This window comes from Apus apus, chromosome 18, assembly GCF_020740795.1.
Source record: "Apus apus isolate bApuApu2 chromosome 18, bApuApu2.pri.cur, whole genome shotgun sequence".
In the NCBI taxonomy this organism is placed as follows: Eukaryota; Metazoa; Chordata; class Aves; order Apodiformes; family Apodidae; genus Apus; species Apus apus.
Genome location: NC_067299.1, coordinates 4,227 through 18,849, shown reverse-complemented (window position 1 = coordinate 18,849; position 14,623 = coordinate 4,227). Strand labels below are relative to the sequence as shown.

The window sequence follows — 14,623 nt, the reverse complement described above, 5'->3', positions numbered from 1 at the left end:
CCTGCCTGTAGCATTGTATCCAGTGGATTTGCATGACTCCTCCATTAGTCAGTATTTCTGTTCTAATGCCTGCATAACACATTGGCTTGTCAGCCTTCTGCACCAGCAATTTTGAGTTACTCTTAGGCAATATTTGCTTCATCACCAAGTCAGTGACCACTCTTAAAGTGAAGTTTAATAGTGAAAGTTCATGAAATCTTGACTCGGGAATCTTGTCTCTATGCAGCCAGGTTGGTCTCTTCTAAAATGACTGGTATTGTTGCATTCCTGTTGAATTTTTGTCTGCAACAAGTATGTCTCCAACATGTGGTGGGTTCCTGAGTTAAGCAGAGCATAGCTGAAGAAGACTGAGAAAAGCATGAGCGTGTTGTAGACTTTCTAATAATTAAAATGACAAAGTGCAGTATCATAGGCTTTTTTCAGGCCTAGATTCAACTGCTGTGTATTTCTGAAATGTTTGAAGATTACCTCCTTCCTAGGAGATTAACTCCCTGTCAGAATCCATAGAAGGCTGGAGAACAAAACCTTTTGTTCTGTAGCAGTTTTATATTTACAAAAATGACACAGGACTGACAGTTACAGGAAGTGATGAGAAAGAAAATAAGAAATATTTAATTACTGAGATGGGTTTCTGCTTAAAGAAACAATCAAAACCAAACAAAAAATGATAACTCCACCCCATCATTAATGCTGTCGTGTTTGGAATGTGGGAGACAAATCTGTGAGGACAAGTTGGTTAGAAACAGGTAGCATTGGTAGGGGTAAGCAATAAATATGTTTTCCATTTGGTTATCACTGTGTACAAGAAGTGTTCAGCCACTAAGCTGCTGGGGAAATAGTGATCTCTTTCTGTGTATATCCTCTTTATAATGGATTGTTGAATCGAAAATATGTTAAAACCCTAAAAAGCACATGTCTTGTATTTTAATGCTTTTTGATTGGAGTCTAAAAACACCCTTTTCTGGGATATTAATAAAGAGGACCTTTTTTGCCTTGGACACAGGTACAGAAAAGCCTGCAGGAAAAAAAAAAACAAACCCAAAACATTCAAAATACCAACTCTCCCCAGCATTAAAAGGGGATATATATTTAAAAAAGAGAGGTTTCCTGAAGAGAGACCCTGGGAAGGGTTCACAGTTCAGTTCCTTTGGAGGTTATAGCTGATCATACAAGGTGTCAGTTGGTGCTATGCAGAAAATTCTGGCCAGGATATGTACATTTGCTTTATATGCAGGGAGATTATTTAAATGATAAGAAAGATTGTGTGTGTTATTGATTAGGATAAAAAGTTGTGTGGTTTTGGCATGTCTTGCCCCCACCTGATGTCTTGTCACCTAACATGCTAGGTCAGGTGCCAAGGGGATGCTTTGGTTCTAGCAGACAGTGACAAAGCAGTAAGTAGCTCGTTAACTTAGGGATTCTGTAGGGACTGGGAAGAGAAAAACATCTTTACAGAATATTTACATTGCTGTAGACTTAGAAGTGAAATGACCGTGTCCGTGTACACGTCCTTTTGACTGACTAAACCAGTGGCCTAGGATTAAGGTAATAAAAGTGTCAGCGTGTTTGAGTTCTTTCCCTTTTTGTACAGACGAGCGAGGTGCCAGCGTGCAGCCTGCGCTCCGCTCTCCGGCTCGCAGGAACCCCGGGCGCTCCGGGCCGGGGCCGCCCCCGTCGCTGTCCCCGCCTGCCCCGTCGCTGCCGCCGCCCCCGCCGCTTCGAGCCGCCCGCTGCGGCAGGTCCCGTTCCGCTGGGGGGGAGCCGGGCCGGGGCAGCCCCGGGGCAGCGGGGGCAGGGGAGCGGGGCAGGGGGCGGACACCGCCGGGCACGGGCGCCGGGCACCTCCCCGCCCGGCCAGAGCCCCCCTGAGCCTCCCCCGGCCCCGCTCGCCCCGGGCAGCCCCAGCCCCTCCCCTGCAGCCGCTCCCCGAGCCCCCTCCTGCCCCGCCCGCTGCCCGCGGAGCGTGTCCAGAAGCCCCGCGCGAGGAGGGCCCGGCCGGGGCAGCTGCGGGAGCGGCGGGCACCGCTGCTGCTTTCCCTCTCCGGGGCCGCGCTTGCCCCTTCCTGCCCCGGGGATGCCCGTTTGCATCTTGCCCGGCTCTGACACAGTGAGACCAGTAATTCTGAGATCCCTTTCATCAGTCTCTTCACCCGAGTAGTCCTCGAGAGATCTTTCCAGGGGCGGTTTCTCGTGGGCAGGTCCTCACTGCTGTCTTTTCCCTCCCCGCCCCGGGGCGTGTCCCCAGAGGCAGGTGACAGGACCAGCTGCTGCTCCCCAGCCCTTAATTCCAGCTGGTGTTCCAACTGCCCCTATTCCCAGGGGATTGTGGGGAGGGCCCTGGGCGGGGCCCGGGATATATGAGCCCCCGCCTGTGGCCGGGGAGCTCAGTCCGCTCTGGGGCTGTTGGAGCTTTAGAGCTGTGTGAGTGTGTTTTGAAGCTCCTTGGAACAGGGGCACCCGTGTTGTGCAAGAGGCTCTGGGTAAGCAGTGTGTGTTGTCAGAAGGATGTTGGTTGCCTGCAGCTTTTTCTGCTGGAGGTAACTTCATATGGGCTGTTTTGGGGTGAGAAGGTGGTTTAACATTCTGTGGTGCATCTTTCTTTTTTGCAGGTGATGAGGGACCTGCTGACTGTGGGACTCGTGGAGTTGATGAACTGTGGAGCTTTCTTTAAAGGAGGATGGCCTGAGACCTGTGGCCCCTGAAAGCTAAGTTGAGGGATGGGTGCTGGGGAGGGCTTGGGGGAGGTGGGGACAAAGTTGGGAATTGCAGGGAGGGGTTTTAAAGTCAAGAGCTGGGGAGAGGGCTGTCTGGGAACTGTCCCTTTGGGCAGGTAAAGGCAGTGGGTTACTCTTCAGCTTGATGTCAGCGTGTGCCAGGCAGGGCAGCTCCAGCCTGCGTGTGTCATGGTGTAGTTTGTGTGGTCTGTTGTCTTTTGTGTCTCAAACCCTCCTTGGGTCCCAGTCTCCTCTTTGTGCTCCAGAAGTACAGCACTCATCTTGCAGCCCATCCTTAGGTCTTGAGCATCATCTGTGCTCACCCTCGTAGTGCCCATGGGGCGCTGCTTTTCTTGCCTGAACTGAAAAGCCCCGCTGGGCCTCGCGAGTCGGGTGTCTCCTCTTGATCCTCTTTTTGCGCCGGTGTTGCGGTCGGTGTCGTCAGCCCCGCTCTGGAGGCTTCTCTTTCGCAGGGAGAATCTCTCTTTTCTGGGCATTCTTCCCTGTGTCCTTGCATTCTTGGGTCTTGCCAAGGCTTCTCGTGCATCCGCGTGTTTCGGTTCTGACTGTAGCTTCTTGTCACGGTTTGCCATGTTTGACCTTTCTCTGGGGCTGCCTTATGGCTTCCTTACTGCTGAAATCACAAGTGAATTGAGTATAGGAATATTGGGACTAATGTGTTAATTAAAGGGATATCAGTTCAAATTGCATGCCTGTTAAAGACTTGTGCAAACTGACCACTGCTTGACCTAAGCGACTTGACTTTGGACTGGACTTGTGACTTGACTTAGCCTGAGTGTCTGGAGTGATGAGGCCTTAGGCTGTGATTCTAATTAATCTTTAGCTGAACTCCTGTGATGAGCCTTAGTTAGACCTTCACTCTGCCAGCTGTAATAATATGGAAACAAGATGTGGACAATTACTCAAGACGATCTTCTGAACTGGGAAGATGCATTGACTGAAAGTTAAGTGGGAGCAATTGGACAAAAGCAGAATGTGGAAGACTTTTCCAGCTGAGAAACAAGTGGAAGAGAGCAAGACTGGAAGCACCCAGCTCGAGCTGCAGTAAACTGGTTCTGTGGCAGAACTGAGGGTCTGAGCTTCTCTCTCAGGTTGGAGGTGAAGACTGGATCCAGCTGCACCTAGGCTCTGCCCTGAGAAGAAGCTGAGAAACCAAGGAGGTCCTGTCTGAAGCTCACAACTCGAAAGGAGGGACTTTCTGGACTCTTCAACACTCATCTCCTGCTTGTGGTCCTGTATGTCTTGCCACCTGGTGGCATCTGCATTGGAGCAAGAGTTTTTTTATTGCTGGGAGTTTCCTCTCATGCTCGTGTCACATCCTTTTTGTTTGTGTGTTGTGTCTCTGTGCTGTTGGGTTGGAGCTGCTCTCTCTGGAGGCTGTAGCAACTGTGGGGTTGGGAGAAGAATAGCAAGGAGAGCCTGTGGTTCATGTTGCTGTGCTGTCTGTGCCTGTTGGGGTGCAGATGGAGCATTTGAAGTGAAGTAGCAGCCCTCAGCAGGGGAGGGTGGTCATTTTCATAGTGATTTTGAGAGGGGGTGGCTGGAGCCACCTGGGAGAGGCTGCTGGAGCCATAGCCAAGCAGATTGGGTGTCCAGGTTGTTAAGGCCTGAATGTGTGGGGCGTAATGTTCACCTGTTTTTTAGCTCCCTTGTAGGTAGTTAGGATCTAGAAGATGTTCCTAAATGGGAATCTCTGGAATTGCATCTGGCTGATTGCTTGTTACTGCTTTTTCAGATGCAGGGAGAGGAGCCACGCGGCAGAGGGTGATGGAGGAGAGGAGCAGAGCGCAGTGAGGAGCTGGGTTGGTGCGTATTGAAGAGTCTGGGTGAGTTGTCCCCTGGGTTGTGAGGGGAGGTGTGAGTGGTGCCTCTATCGACTGGCTCATGGTTTGGGTTTGTTTTGTAGGTGCAAAGCACCGAGGGAAGCGGGAGATCTGCACTGAAGGTGACTCGAGCAAGGTCAGTGACAATTAGCAGGCTGAACTGGCAGTTGTTTTCCAAGTGTTGTGTTGTCAGTGTGTGATGAGCATCCCTTGTTTGTGTTTTCCAGGCTGCACACAGGGCTGGACGTGGCAACCCGTGACCATCAGAGGCCAGACAGGTGAGCCACGAAGGTGAGAGTGGTAGATGGGAATAGCTGTGGGCAGGCTGTGGGCTCGGGCAGTGTCTCAGCGTGTGCTGTTTGCTTCAGTTTTGCAGCCTTGGAGCAGTGGAGCAGCATGCCAACGGGCCATCTGTGGAGATGACACAGGCATCAGCCAGGTTGGTGCCTAGGAGAAAGTTACCTGTGGGAACTCAGTGAAGCATTTACCTCTTGGGTGTGTAGGTGCTGTGCAGGCTGCAGTTGGGACTGGGTGCGTGTTTGGGGTGAGCCAGGGTGGTAGCAGGGAGGGTCGTGGTACTTGTCACAAGCACAGCAGTGATTTGGGTCTTTTGGTATCTTAGATGCCGCAAACAAGGATGGCCTCAGCATCTGATTCTGGAACCAGCAGGTGAGGAGAACATCATGGGGGTTCTGAGCAGGGGATGTTGAAGAGGTTGGCAGTGGCTGATTTTGTGATGCTTATCAGTACTAATTGTGAGTTTGTCGTTGTTTTTCCAGATCACTATGAGGAGCCTGGCGATGGCAGGAACATCCCGGGAAGGACGGCTTGTCGAGGAGGAAGGCTGCAGAGCCCCGGCCATCTGAAAGCTAAGTGGAGGGGCTGGGAGGAGGGGACAAGGTTGGGGATTGGAGGGGGGGTTTTCAAAGTTGGTGTAGGGGAGAGGACTGGCAAGGCACAGTCCCCTTGGGGCAGGCAAAGGGACGGGTTACTCTTCAGCACAATGTCAGCGTGTACAGGGCAGGGCAGCTCCAACCTGTGTCTGGCGTGTACTTCGTGTCGTCTGTTTTCCGTGTCTCAGACTGTATGTTCTTTGGCTCTTGGTGCCTCCATAGCTCGGTGACCAGCAGGCACCTCGGTAGCCCTCCCAAGAGTCCGGAATGCATCACTTCACTGGCACAGAGCCTGTTGAGCCCTTCTCATCTCACAATTACAGCTTGACGCGTGGATCTCTTTGGCGTGTGTCACATCCTGGCCGTTTCTGAGCGTTCATCTCTTGCGGTGGCCAGCCAGGTGCTGCCTGCAGCTCTGCTTTTGAGTCTGCTGTTTCCACAGAATCGTCATCTGGGGTTTCATCCCTGTGTCCTCACTGGTCTTAGGTCTTCAAGCATGGCTTCTCACACATCCCTTATTCTGGTTTTGATGGTAGCTTTCTCTTGTGTGTGGTGGCAATTGCCTCTCCTTGGCAGGTCTGCTTTAGATCATCTGTACCATCGTGGCATTGTAGGGCTTCTCTGCCAGCATCATCTTCCCTATGGGAATTGTTCTCCTGTCCTGTGGTCTTCTCGTGTATTGTGGTCACGTTGCTGTACTTGATACAGTGGAATCTTTCACTGAGCAAGGACAAGAGAGTTAAAAAAATTACAAAGGTCTTATGAAATAAAGATCTTGTGGTTGAAACAAGAAGATAAGGAAGTACTAGCTTTGCTTAAAATGTGGCAGAATTGCCAAAGTTGGTATAGGTGAGTGATCTCTTCTGCTTGCTACAAGATCATGCATGTGGAAACCAGACCTCCAGCACTTAGGCTGCCCACCTCCAACTGAAGACCTACCCACTGTGTCTGCTGTACCTCGAAATCAGAATGAGAAATTCACTAACCAATCAGAGTAGAGTAACTCTAAATATGTATTAGGTGGAGGAAACTAACCACAAGTGCATAAATGTACATAGCCTTGCTACTTCAGGGGGCAGCTTTGTGTCTAACCACCTCTCACCCTGTGTTTGCATAAATGAAAATACCTTTGCTCTGTATGTATTTTGGCATCTTGCGTACCAGGTGAAGGACCCCACTTTTGGTATAACAAGGTCAGTCACAGTGTCTGTGTGTAGTCCTGGTCTGTGTGCGAGGGTTGGAGCTGCCCTGCCCAGGGATGCAGCAGTACTGATGACAGGGTAGTGTAGCTTTATGGGGGTGTGGAAGCAAGTTGATTTGGACCAATGCTGTTGGCAGAGACCATACGGTCCATCTCTGGGCCAACGGGTAGGCAACTGCCACAGTTGTGTTGACTTTCCTTTACGGTCCGGGGCTAGGATTGGATCCAGCCGCACCTAGACTCCTCTGAGAAGGAGTTTAGAAAGCAAGGGGGTCCAGTCTGAACCTCGTGACTGGTTGGGAGCAGCAGTTAGTGTGGAAGGGGAGCGGGTCAGATCTGGAAGGTGCCTTAGCTTGCACACATGGGGATTTCTTCTTTTAGCTGTAGTGAGAAGGCACATGCAAAAAGCAAACATACCTCTGGTCTCAGGAAGCTGTCTGTCAGCATCCAGGTGACTTGCTTTATACATTGTTTGTTGGTTGTTTTGGTTTTTTTTCAGATGCAGAGGAACAAGCTGCACATGAAAGGGCACAGAAGAGGGGAGCAGGGTGCTGGATGAAGGTGGGTCGGCATCCAGCGTTGGAGTATCAACAGGGCCGTTGGCGGTTCTGACTAGCTTACACTAGTCAGAAGGGGAGCGGGTCAGATCTGGAAGGTGCCTTAGCTTGCACAGATGGGGCTCCCTAGCTGGCTTTTCTTCTTCTAGCTGTAGTGAGAAGGTATATGCAGAAGGCAGAGAGACCTCTGGCCTCACCAAGCTACCTGTGGTTGTGTGGGTGACTTGCTTTACAGGGTGTGTTTGTGTTGTTTCAGGTGCAGAGCAACAAGCAGCACGGCCAAGGGCACGGAAGAGGGGAGCAGAGTGCCGGCTGAAGAAGGACAGTCATGCAGCTCCGGAGTATCGGCAGGACAGCTGGTGGTTCTGTCAAGCTTGAGCTTCTCTGGCTGGATTTTCTGGGTGCAAATCCAAGTGTGAAGCGAGATGTTGTCAGCAGAGCGGCCTCTGGCAAGGTGAGTGATGGATGGGGTGCTGAAGCAGCAGGTTTGAGGGGCTGTGTTATGCAGAGGGACAAGCCAAAAGGCACGGAGGGAGCAGAGTGCTGGAAGGTGAGTTGGCTGACGGTGTTGGAGGGAAGAAGCAAGTGGTGGCTGTGTTGGCTGCCTTCTAGGTGTTGGGGTTTTTATTTTGGAGGCACAAAGCCAGGAGCAGAGCAGGACATCAGCACTGCAGGTGATTCGGGGGACGTGAGCAGTGACTAGTGGGCTGAAGTAGCAGGTGTTTTTCAGGTGTCATGTTGTCAGTTGTTCTAGGAGCATCCCTTGGTTGTGTTCATAGGTGGTACACAAGCCCTCCTAGTCCCCTGGGGTACCTGCCTGGATGGTTCAGGATGGCCTGGTGCTGTGCATTGCATTTCCAGAGACAAACAGCAGCTTGGCAGCTTGTGGTCAGGACTCTGGAGAGATTTGGGAAGGCCCCAGAGCACCTTCTGCATCCTCTCACAGTCAGCATGTGAGTGAAGTGATGCAGGATTCCCACCACCGTGGCGGCCCCATGTGTCATCCTCTTCCCCTGTGGTTCCAGACTGTCAGCATGGGAGAGACTTGCTTCCCCTCCAGGTCCAAGTGTTTCCCAGTGCATGAGGGACCTGCCACAGAACCTGAGCTTTCCTATTGCATTGAGTGAAGAGCTGCATAACACTTAGAGCCTGGTGTAGGTTGGCTTCTTCCTGCTAAGAAGCCATTTATTCACAAAATGCTTTTCTTTGTCTAAGATGGAGACATACAAGTAGTGGTGACCTGATCTGTGCTTGTGAATGGACTTGATGGAAAGTACCAAACTTCTCTTTTGTTGCAATTGGTAATGATTTTTTTGGCCTCAAATGTTTTTTGTACTGCTTCTCAAACAGTTTCCCAGCCTTTTTTTAAATGTAAGCAAACTGATAGAAAAACCAGCACTCAGAATATTGATGGAAAAATAATTGTGAACAATTTGAGAACTTCACAGATTTATTTATAAGATTTATTTATTTGAAAAAGTGACACACTTGTTGCTAATCAATTAAAACCTGGCTGTGTTGGGCAAGCCTCCTGGAAGTACCCCTGATTTCCTAGGAACTTGCTGGAGGAATCCCAAGGCAGACTGACCATGACACCTGAAGCAGATACCAGCCACCGGTGTGTTCAGATGCTGAACAAATATTTCTCATACTCCCTTTCAATTGTTGGAAACCTGCCAGAGGTAAATCCCATCTTTAATTTCTGGAGCTTTGCTGTTTTCCTTATTTTTCTGCCTCAGGTGCATGATCTGAGGTGTTAATTTGAACTTGGACTGGAAGATGCATAAAGATAAGTATTTTAACTGCAGAAAGCAACCAGGGAAGACATTCCCAAGTGTAAGTGTGGTAATTAATAAGATTGTAATGATGAGAAAATTAGAGTTTCTTCTGGAAATCACTAACAAGTTACAACCAAAGAAGGAAGTGGATGTCAGGATAAGGGATCCTATGACCATATGGCATTGGAAGACATGGATTAGGACTTCTCTCTGTGGTTTGGCTTGACAAAAGCAGTGTGGAAAAGATATCTGAGGAGGTTCTGCTCCTCTGTCTCATGACAGAAGAGGAAAATGCATAATGAAATGTGAAACTCTGAAGTAGGTCAGTGAGTTTCCATGTTCTGCTTATTATAGGGACAACTGAAATTCCCCATATAGATTCTGTGCCTTAAATGCAACAATTCAAAACTGATCTCAGCTGATGCATTTCTTTACCCAGTGGGGTTCTATGGTCTCTGAGCAGTCTTATCAGCTGAACTGCTGGGATTTTCCGTTTCTTTTTTTTTTTTTTTTTAATAGATTTTACATGACTAAGAGTGACTTATGTGGAAAATCAACTCCAGGAACCTTATCTCAGTGAAACCCAAGAAAAGGTAACATGCATAAATTAGGATGAACTATATTCCAAGATAAACTTTTTTAATCGGATTAAGAGAAGATACAGAGACCTGAGAGTATTTTAATGTTACATAAATAGTTTTTTATTTATATAACAGTATTGCCTTACTTGGTTTAGTTCTTCATGTAGAAAAACTTACAGGTATGTAAAGCAAAAAGTTCTGGTCCTAGGAGGCAGTATGGGTTACTTTAATATGTGCCAGTTGGTGTGGGGAGAAATTAATTCTGTTGTAGTAAAAATATCTCCATCTTTAGTAGAGCTAGCAGACTTTAGTTTACAAAAACTTTAGTACCAAAAAATACATTAATAAAAGAGGCTAGAAAAACATATTGGAAATATTAGTCTGCACTTCCAAAGTATTCTGTTAACAATTTTAAATAACGATTTTCCAGAATTTGTTGGGGGACTGGGGGTAGGGAGAAATGGAAAGAGAAAACCTGGAAGAGCATGTCATTTACTGAGTGCTACAACAATTTTCCCTGGCTGCCTGGAGCCTGATAGCTGGTTCCAGCTCTTCTACCTTCAGTAGGGATCAGTGGGAATCTCAGCAGGAGGTTTAAACACCCCCCTCTGTCTCCCAGCAAAGGTCTGCTGTTGTGTGTTCACATCTCCTTCACACTTTCCCTGCTCCTGCATTTTCTCCAAGATCTTTTCTCCTCCTCTTTTGAGGAAGATGCCAGAGTGACAGTAACAAAAGCTGGAACTTTTGGTAAAAATACATTCAATATTTCTGCATGTCATGGACTTCTAGGCAGTATTAGGTGCTTGCTACAGCTACAGCCATCTCCAGGTTTTCTCTTAACTTTCTGCAAGGGAGCTGTGCACAGTGGTAAATAGCATGATGCAAATCAGACTCACCATAAACTCCTGTGAGATGGGCAGTTGTTGTACAGAGCATCTTTGAAAGGGGAGCAAAAGCAAAGCTCAAGGGATGACATGATACCTCTCTAATGGTTTCCTGACTGATTTGCATGTATGCAGATTTATGCATTCTGTTTGTATGTACTTGTTTCCCAAAGCTCTGTATGATTCATTTATTTCATCCTGGTTTCGTAGTAGCTTGAAACTTATCCATGCACTGTTCAATATCTGGTCCTATTGCCCTCAAAAGTGTTGAGGTTCCTCAATCACATTCAGCTGTTCCCCCTAAATGACTTCTTCAGGATCAGGTTGGAAGCACCTGAAGAACAGAAACAGTCTTTTCTTAAGCTGTAATGACAGGTACATTTTCACTTTGTCAGTTAAAAGGTAACTAGGTCCACAGATGAGGCTCTGCAGGAATGGTTCAAGATGCAGCTTCTCCCAGCTCAGATGCATTACACAGACTTGCAGACTGCTGCTGAGGTAAATCCTTTTCTTATTTTCTCCCCCTCAACAGCAGAATTCAAAGCTCTTCTAATTGCAGGGGACCTTGGGTGGTTCTTCCTAGAGAAATTAAGTGGACAAATTAAAATGCAGCTTTCATGGCATTTTCACTGACACCTCTTGTGCCTGGAGGTCAAATGTTTTCATTTATTTATGGAACTTTGCATTGTTATACTGAAGTAGAATTACTTTTTTTTTTTTTCTTTTTCAGTTTGGCAGTGAATAACATCTGCTTGGAGACCAGAGGAGTCAGTTGATAAAGGATGGGAAGCTGTCAATAAAATGTTGGAATGATTGTATTATTTTCATTGAAACTGGAATTTGTTTAGCTTTTCCCTATGTCCTCTTCTTAAGATCACTTAAGATCTAATTTATTTCCTTTTTTTCTTTTATATCTTGAGTTGTTATAAAGAAGTCAATTAGAGAGGCCCAAAATTACCATTACTAGGCTCTGTGTTAGTTGCACATAATGATTAAAATTCAATGTGTTTTTCTGAATTCCTCATTGCTACATGTCTGCTTCAGGTTTTGCTTAAAAAATTCTTTCTATGTTTGGCAAAAATAGCACAGTGACCAGAGAGTGGGTGGCAGAAGTGCTGGGTTGGTTGCCAGTGAACCTTGGTAAGAGCTGAGGAACAGTCTGAGTTGTCTTGATTTGGTGCCTACTAATATTTTGAGCAGGAAAAAAAAAATAAAATTAGTTCCCTTATAATAGAAGAATTCTGGAGCTGGATGTGCTGTGAGGAACAGGACATAGGTACCTGGAAAGCAAGACTTGCTGGGCTTGTCTGGAAGTGTGTTGATGTATCTGCCTGCTTCCCTGCTGCTGCAGGTCTTTGCTTCACATCGATTGATCAGGAACCCATGTGTTGCTGTTGTCCCAGCAGCCTTCCCGGGCCTGGCTTAGTGAGAGAGCAAATGTGGTTTCTGAGAGCTCAGGAGAAAAAATAAACCCACAAAGGCAGGAGGCAGCTCGTTGTTGGGCCTGGTCTCCTGCGGGAGGTTTTGCCAGCAGGGATCCTCTCCCTGCAGGTGGCTCAGCTCCTGTGCGGAGCAGCTCACCTGGAGGGAGCTGCGTCCCTCTGGGCACGGGATGCAGGAACCTGCTGCCACCCTGGGGCTGGCCCCGGGTGCCCTGAGCTGTGACAGTGGAGCAGGCACCAGACCCCTGGGGTCTTCCATCCCTGGGGCCACCTCTAGCCCGACTACCCATGAGGGGTGATGGCAACAGGAGATGGTACCATAGCCCCCCTGTGACAACAGCCCCTGCCCAGAAAGCCCTGCCCTCGGGGGTCACCTCGACACCCGTGTCCACCCTGCTCGGTTCACTGTCTGCAGTGAGGAGGAGGAAGGCTGCAGGCTGTCCCTCCTTCCCACGCAGTCGGGTTCCCCCAGCCAGAAAGGCTCTTGCCATCCAAGTGCTTTTTGTGCCTTTTGGTCAGGGAGCAGGGATGGCCTCACTCAGCCTGGTCCAGCTGCTGGACCTTGACCTGAGGACACCTGCTTTTGGGGCTGTCCAGTATCGGGCCCTGTAGCAGCTGCTGCTGGTCCCGCTCCAGGGCATGCAGGACCTGCCTGCCCCCTCCTGGGGGGGCTCCTGCCTGCCCCAGCACCCCTGCCCTGGAGAAGGAGGCCATCAAAGATAAAAGACTAGTTTCTACCCGACAGGCTGATCTGGACAGGTGGTGCTGTACTGTCTGAAAGACCATGCCAGTGAAACAGCTGGTCATTATTTGGCAGATCTTTCTTCTTCACAGTGACATCCTCAGAGTGATCTGATGAGGCAAAGCTAAATTGTCTGTCGCCTGTTAAAAACATGTCCCGGGAAGGAAAACTGCAGCAGGTATCTCTGTAAGTATCATTCAGTCGCAAATTCCAGGCAATTTTTTTTTCCTTTTATTTTTTCCTTTTTTTTTAACCAGAACTCCCGATGCATCATTAGCATCTCAACACATGGATTCCTGGAAGGTGCCTGCAGTATCGACATTATCAGACTCGTAACTGCCCCATACATAGTCTTTCCCCAAACCCAAGTTTACTGCACAGCCAGATTTATCAGGAAAACACAGATAAGTTGACTTGCAGCCTGAGTGCACCCCAGGGGGGGTTGTTCTGAGAGGCCTGAAAGAATTCGGGCAAGGAGTGGCTGTCTCACTACTAAAAAAATATCTTTGTTTTACTTCTAGGAGAGAAATCCCAACATAGAATCACAAGTAGGTGATAACGGCAGCAAGAGCGGTGGCTCTTTTTTTGAGGACAGCCCAACAATGCTCTCAGAAATTACAGATGCAGGAGCCCCTGGCAAATGGTTTAAATGACAAAGGGGATACATCAAGAAATCTTCAACTGTTCTTTTCTTTCTTAGAAGGACTAACAGCTCTGCAAGTATTTCAAGTTCTTTTGCTCAGACCAGTAAGGCCCGCAGGGAGAACCTATTGAGGCTGCTGGGTTCTTCAGTGTCCTAAACCGGGAGCGTAAACCCTGCAGAATCTGCACTTCCAGTGTTCCCTTTTTCAGGGACAGAGAGAAAAGGACATGTCTGGTCATCAGTGCATGAGGTGAACAGCTGGACCCTCTGGTTCCAGTCACCAACAGCCAGTTGTGTTTTCTCCTCACTTGTGGAAACTAAAAAAGTGAAACCAAGCTGGGTTTTTGTTGTGGTGGTGGTGTTAATTTGGTTTATTGAATTTTTTGTTCGTTTGTGGTTTTTTTAATGCACATCATCTATGGCTCACTCTGATGATATTTAGTTGGCAAAGTTTTCACTGAAATCCATAAAAAGTCAAATAATACAAGGAAGTCTGCAAATACAGATCCATTGCCTTAGTCCAGGGAGGTTCTTTTCCTGTTTTGCAGAAATGTTTTCCTATAGATGTTCCTGACCTGTCTTGGGGGCACTGGACAAGGAGATTGGACCTGTCACATCTCAGGGGTATTTCATTTTACCCGAGCTGATGGCAGATCCTGTGTCCCCGAGTGTTTCACCCAGGACCTACAGAAATCCACTTGTTGCTTCTGGGGGAGGATGGGGGGAACCGGTGGGGAGCCAGGACTTCCATCTGAGCTTTAACCCCCACAGAGCCAGTGCCCAGAGCTGCTGTGATAAAGGAGGTTTGCAAGGCAAAGGTCTGTCCACAGATAACGTCATGTAAATGCTTCCCTTGGCAGTGGAGGGCAATTCCATCACCAGACACTGACTCCAGAGCACTTGGAACTCTCCTCTCCAATGTAAAAATCAGAAGGGGGAATCTGTGCTGGATCAGTTTGGGAAGGAGTGCAGCCCATTGGAAGGAGCCACACCAGAGCAGTTTGCGAAAGGCTGTATTCCTGGGGAACAGATCCATGCTGGAGAAAGGGAAGAGCACGAACAGGAAGGAGCAGCAGAGGCAAAGTGTTCTGAACTGACGCCCAGCCCCGTTCCCCAGCCCTGTGTGCCACTCAGTGGGGGAGGACATAGAGGGATGGGTAATGATGGAGTGAAGTGGAGCCTGGGAAGCAGGTGGGGGTGGTGGCTTAGATGTGTCTCTTTTAACCATCCCAAATCTATTTGACTTGGCAATCAATTAAGTTGTCACCTGGTATTACTTTGGGGTTTTTTCAGTGCTTGTTCCTGACAGCACATGCTGATGACGTTCCACCAAGCACGGGATGT

At 48.4% G+C, this 14,623-nt stretch overlaps 1 long non-coding RNA gene across 10 annotated transcripts; it reads left to right on the top strand.

The window, feature by feature from the left end:
* Positions 1-401: 401 nt before the first annotated feature.
* On the top strand, positions 402-11,469 carry LOC127392086 (uncharacterized). Of its 10 annotated transcripts, none has more exons than XR_007891184.1 (13): positions 402-1,394; positions 1,592-1,739; positions 2,610-4,694; positions 4,786-4,836; positions 4,927-4,997; positions 5,181-5,227; positions 5,338-7,213; positions 7,466-7,663; positions 7,989-8,162; positions 8,765-8,891; positions 9,507-9,580; positions 10,848-10,950; positions 11,183-11,469. It is a non-coding gene; the product is annotated as an uncharacterized LOC127392086 (long non-coding RNA). The 10 variants fall into 10 exon arrangements; XR_007891186.1 differs by lacking the exon at positions 1,592-1,739 and adding an exon at positions 1,475-1,545; XR_007891182.1 differs by lacking the exon at positions 1,592-1,739 and having other exon boundaries at positions 402-1,545; positions 2,610-2,709; positions 4,471-4,694.
* The last annotated feature ends 3,154 nt before the right edge of the window (positions 11,470-14,623 follow it).